Source organism: Trachinotus anak, unplaced genomic scaffold (genome assembly GCF_046630095.1).
Source record: "Trachinotus anak isolate AG129_WGS33_773 ecotype Australia unplaced genomic scaffold, CSIRO_AGI_Tana_v1 ptg000043l, whole genome shotgun sequence".
NCBI classification, from domain to species: domain Eukaryota; kingdom Metazoa; phylum Chordata; class Actinopteri; order Carangiformes; family Carangidae; genus Trachinotus; species Trachinotus anak.
This window is the reverse complement of record NW_027273894.1, coordinates 322009-328108: the sequence shown is the minus strand read 5'-3', so window position 1 is coordinate 328108 and position 6100 is coordinate 322009. Positions and strand designations below refer to the sequence as shown.

Below are 6100 nucleotides of genomic sequence, written 5' to 3'. Positions count from 1 at the left end.
TTACATCTCAGCCGACCAGGTGAGATGCTGATCTGCTGCAGATCCTAATCTGAGGCTCTAACGAGCTCCTCAGTTAAAACAGACCTCTCACTCTCGTTGTGTTTTCAGAGCTGCTGTCCCTCTGTCACAATACAACACGTGTCAGGTCTTTATGCCCCAGCTCCTCTCTGACTTCCACTGCATTGGATTTTTTTTGTGTCAGAGCATATATCAAGCGCTCCTTTGTGCCCTGCTGCGGCCTGTAATGAATGCATTGCTAAAATACCTAAGTGGTGGTGGTTCGTTAAGGGACGGGATGAGGGAGTGGGGTGGAGGATGGGGTGGGGTGGGGGGGGTGGGGGTGGGGGTGGGGGGGCAGCGTGCTGAGAATGACAATCAGTCTGCATAGGTAGAGAGAGAGAGAAAGAGAGGTGAGGACACGAGCCAGGTCTGCTGCATGTGGATCATGACATCATCCCTGACAGGACGTCGTCTCTGCTCTGATTCGTTCATGGTTCTGTTAAAATGAAGAACATGTTGAACAGTTTCACTCTCTTCGTCTGATCTCTCTCTCTGTTCCCATCTTTTCTTTCTGTCTCTGTTTCTCTCTCTTTCTTCTACTTTGCCACAAGTTTAGAGACGCTCGTGTGCAGGACTGAACTGTTGGCAGTTTTATATCCTTATGTGAGTTTATGAGCAGATAATTAGTGATATTGGCTGTCACCACCATCTTTAGACATTACTTCCATTTAATATTTGAAGCTACATCTCAGCATTTTCCAACACATAAAATCACACACAGCAAACGCTGATCTTTGCTGTTGCCCTGTTTTTTAATCTCATTACGGTTATTGATGGTGTGTTACTGTGCTGAGGACAGGCCTGAGAGGCTGTTACACAACTCACGCACATGTAGTGTGAGGCGGTCTGCTGGCTGTTCCCGCTCTCAGATTCTCTGGACATAAATTTGGAGAAATCAGTGTCATTGTCCTCACAGTGAAGTGAAGACGTTTACCTCTGTGAAGAGTCCTTTTTGGTTCTGACAGACAGAGCCTGGTTCTCTAGTGAAATAAGACTTGAAGAGTCGGACCCTGGTTCAGAGAGGAGGAGAGAGAGTGAGAGAGGATATAATTAAATGTATCATCTAAATAGCTATTGATCGTGTTAAGGGTGTCGCCGTTAGATTAAAAGGTTAAAGAATAAAACTGCTGTGAGGATTAAATCACTGTGAGCTCAAATCAGGAGCAGCAGAAGATAAACACTGCAGTAATCACAAAGTGGACACATTCAGTGACGTCCTCTGGACACATTAGACATCCCGTCAAGAGACGTTAAAAGGCCCAAAACCGATCATGGCATTTTAAACAAATCTGCTGCCAAGAGTTTAGGTTGGATGAAATATGGGCACAAGGTCAAACAAGTGTTAATGTCTGCAGAGATACTGTCAAAGTTGCCCCAGTGTGGACGCAGCTTTTAGAGATACCATCACCCCAGCCTGCAGTAGCCCTGAGAGGGCTGCCGTCTGATAAAGAAGCAGTTCACTGCCATACGGCCACTCGACGGCGCCCGAGCCGAGCGAGTCGCACAAGGTCAGGAAGCGTTTTTATCCAGCAGACATGTTTTATCCTCAGGATAAAACTCAGAGAGTTACGGCAGGGAGGAAGTGGCTGAGCAGAGGATAAAGGCTCCTGTTACACTCCTGTCTCCTGCTCTGATCAACCAATCAGGCCCAAGCATTGCGCTGAGTCAGCCGCTGGGTGCTGCTCACGTCCGAATGCAGGGGGGAGGAGGGGTTGGTGGGGGGAAGAGGAGCCGGCCAGCCTGTGTCTGCAGTGGACTGCAGCAGCATTAGCACTGCTAACCTCATGACAAGGGGCCTTCACTGGGGAGGGGGGGCCGAGCAGCAGCTCCTGAGTCTGGACTCTGAGTCTGCTCTCTGATGGACCTTCACTCCAGCTCATCACAGGGGGTCATTGGCAGGAATAAATACAGCCCCCCCCCCCCACAGGTCAGCTGCTTTCATCACCACAGTGCGTCTCACATGAAGCTAATTACCAAGCGGCCAACATCTTCATCAGACACACACCTTTGTCCTCGTCAGGACACTGTGTCTGATCTGCTTCATTTAAATGCAGCGGTGCAGGAGATCGTTGCAGCTTTAAGTAGATTTTAATGGTTATTGTGTCACAGCAGCATCAGGTGTGACAGGAAGTGATGCTCTCTGAGGTTTCTGGGCCTTGTCCTCTTAGCGCAGTGGGAGAAGCGAGGCCTGACAGTCCGTGAGTGAGTGAGTGAGTGAGTGAGTGAGTGAAAGCCACCTGTCCTGATAAGGAGAGAGAGAGAGAGAGAGAGAGAGACAGAGAGACAGAGCGCCTGCGACACACTCAGTGAGCGACGAGGCGGAGTGAGTGATGGCGGCGTATGGCCCATTGTCAGTCCGTACATCTGAAATGAAAATATCAGGGTGAGTGAGAGTGACAGATTCCACTGTGGGACTGGTTTCACAGTGTCAGTCCTCCTGTGGGGGCCATGCAGAGTGGGGGGACTGGCAGCTGCTCAGTAACACCAACTGTATAAGTGTCCCCCGGGACGCCTCACACCCCTGCTGACCTTCCCACTATGCTTCTGTGACTGTCTTTACCTCTGCGTCTCTGTCGGCGTCCAACTGTCCCTCACCCCTCCCTCCCCCTTGTCTCCAATATAAGGGCAGGAATGCAGCGGGCAGCACGGTCCCAGAATAGACAAGTATCCCGCCTATCTACAGTCAGCCTGATAGAGGGCACCCACACATGCAGCCCCACGACCTACATACGGTCCACGTCCCTGAGCCACTCACTGACGAGCGCACCACACGCCCCCCCTGACGGAGGATGGGGCTGCCTCAGTTTAATGCTGAAAGAGCTGAAGCTTTCAGCTGGCATCTGAGCGAGGTTAATGATAAGACGCTACGGGTGTAATGATTCTGTTTGATGTGGGATCTGAGTGGAGGTGCTCAGGGTGAAGGAGTGCTGCCCGTTTGATGAGTGTGGGCCACGGACGCCACAATAAAGCACAGATGACGCAGCAAAGGGATTCGCTCCTAATCTACTGAAAATCCTGCTATGAAAAGGATTTCATGTGTAGAGCTTCCTGCTCTGAAGTTGATATTCACACATGAGCAACCACCGGCGCTCACAATACACAGAACACACACACACACACACACACACACACAAACACACAGACACACACACACACACACACACACACACACACACACACACACACACACACACACACACACACAGACACAAACACACAGACACACACACACACACACACACACACACACACACACAGACATACACACACACACACACACACACACACACACACACACACACACACACTGCAGTGCTGCATGTTGCAGAGGTAGAACAACAGCAGCTCTGGGACAGGTGGAGAATTCAGGCCATGCAGACTTGTCCTCTCCTCCATGTGCTACTTCCCTCTGTCTTCCGCCTTCCTGCTGTCCTCCCTCTCTTCCTCCCTCTTCCTTTCAAGGATGCATCCTTCTCTTCAATTTGCTGGTCTCCTGGGTGACAAGTTTATTAAACACAAGGGAGAGAGAGAGAGAGAGAGAAGGAGGAGGGAGAGGGAAGGGAAGAGTGAACAGGCTCGGTCTCTCTCCTCAGTGTTTAAGCATTTATTTTTTTCTTCATGTGATTTGTGCAGTGATGTATTTGTTATCTGGAGAGGGGTGGACGGGTTTGATACAGGATTGACAGTCTAATCTCTCTCTTTCTCTCTAATGTCTAAACACATACACACACACACACACACACACTGTTACATACTGGTTTAGATACTATTTTTTTGCTGTTAACAAACCCTGTGAAAAGTCATTATTCACTTCTCACTCAGCTGTGAGCTCATTCGCTCCTGCTGAGTATGTAAATCTTTTGATATTATTATTATTATTATTAGAATATGAATCAGACTAAACCTTAAAGGCTGCACTGACTGAAGACAACTGTAAACACAGTACTGATAGAAAGTTGAAATGGCAAACGTGCTAACATGCTAGCTAACTGTTGCTTATTGACACATCAAGAGGACATTGAGGACAGGTCAAAAAAACAAAACAATGAGCTGAGAGATGCTAAAATGCTCTAAACTGACTCGCTGATAACTCTTCATCAGCTTCATTAAGTGAACTTGTCCTCTTACACAGACTCATTTGATCCATCAGTAAATACAAAAATATTAAATACAGCAGCTTTAATCTGTGAAAAGCAACATGCAGTCAGTTGTAGAGGACGACACCATGTCGGACACAAAAAAAGAAAAATCAGTCAGTTGTGGAAAAACATTTCCAGAGGGAAAATATCAATAGCTCAGATTCCAGGGCCAAGACTCTGCTTAAACAGTTTATTTCCTAATGATTAAATGATTAGCTCAGCTAATTGAACCAGGAAATGAGTGAACTGCTCCAAGAACAAGCAGAGCTGTGCAGCTCGCAGGAAGACTGCTGAGAGCATCATCTGTGAGTCGCCACGCTCAGCGAGGCCACCCTGACCACGGGCCAATGCTCTGAACCACGAGTGAGAGAGGGAACAGAGAGAGAGAGGAGAGACTGTGTGTGACGGAGAGGAAGTGTGTGTGAGTGTGAGTCTGTGTATGAGAGAGAGACGTTATTCATAGCTGTGCAGGTCAATGAGAGTTAATTCTGCTGCTGTCCTATCCGCTGCCTTCATTAGCAGTATCGGCAGTTAGGTGATGAATTCATTGTTTTCTCAAGTTTGTCTGCAGCCATCGTTTATATATGCTCTGCTCTCTTATCTCTTAGGGCCCTGCTTCCTCCTTCTCTCATCCCTTTTTCATCACACACACTGTTTATTCTCCTCTTTTCTCCATCTCTCCTTCTCTCTCACTCTCTCTTCTTTTTTCTCTCTTCTTCCTGCTCCTCTTCTTCGTATAAATTTGCATCTTCTCATCAGTCACGTGCTCTCTTTCAAGGGCGACGCCTCCTCTGATAATCAATGACTGCTTGCTTGCTATGTGTATTTGTGTGTGCATGTGTGTTTTGTGCGTGCACATACACATGAGTGTTCATTTGATGCTCTCTGTGTGTAAACATCTCTTTTTCTGTCTTTCAGGTCTCCATCCAGACATGTCTTCACTTCTCCTCCACCTCCTCTCTTTCCTGTTGGACCTGACTCACCTGTAAAATGCTTTGCTAAAGCTGGTAAAATGGAACCAAATCAACTGTTCAATGGATTTGGTCCCCTTCAACCAGCTGTAGCTGTGCATTGATCACTCCAAACATACACGTGTGCAGATGGACGGAGAGACTCGAGCTAACTCACTGGAAAACAGCTTTAAAAACTGAAGCTCCGTGAGCTTTGATCAGACTGAGACAAACACACAACATGTTAGTTTGGATGCATCTCATCACACATACACACAAGACACTGAAGTCATTTGCTGAAGCTGAATAAAACAAGCCAGGTAAGTAATTATAGATACTGGTGAATTTGTGTGTTGGGTGTGTACTGTTATTAATTGCATTGTTCTTTAGAGACTCTTTATTGTTCTTTGTCTTTGTCTTTTTTTGAATTGCGTCTTGTGTGTTATATGCAAATACAGATATGGTTGAAGAGGTAGTGAGGTAAAAAAATGTGCTGTGTAAGAAAGGCACTGGTGTGTGTGTGTGTGTGTGTGTGTGTGTGTGTGTGTGTGCAGGCATGTATGCGTATGTGCCTTTGACTCCTAATGCACATGTCTGATCAATAAAGCCTCATCATGAAGTTCATATAAACTGCTGAAGTGGTCTTTGCTTTAAAGTGTGGTCTTCCTGGAGGAGTGGAAAATGTATAATGCGGCGGTGTTGGGTGGTCTGAGTTGCATCAGGTTCTTGGACCCTGTTACACCTTTTTACTCATCTAGTTTTTCTTTAGCTTGATTAACTTTTGCACAATTTTAATAACATACAAATAACATACAGAGCAGGGAGTCACAAAAACTTTAAAGTCTCCACCTAAATAATGTTGAGATATCACAAAATTATAAATACATGGAATGAACATACAAAAATAACATGATGACATAAAAATGATTGGAAACTAACAGATTCTAAAGA

The 6100-nt window shown here is 46.5% G+C and overlaps 1 long non-coding RNA gene across 1 annotated transcript; it reads left to right on the top strand.

The window, feature by feature from the left end:
- The first annotated feature begins 3783 nt into the window (after positions 1 to 3783).
- On the top strand, positions 3784 to 5779 carry LOC139615224 (uncharacterized). Its single transcript, XR_011687310.1, has 2 exons — positions 3784 to 5396; positions 5620 to 5779. It is a non-coding gene; the product is annotated as an uncharacterized lncRNA (long non-coding RNA).
- The last annotated feature ends 321 nt before the right edge of the window (positions 5780 to 6100 follow it).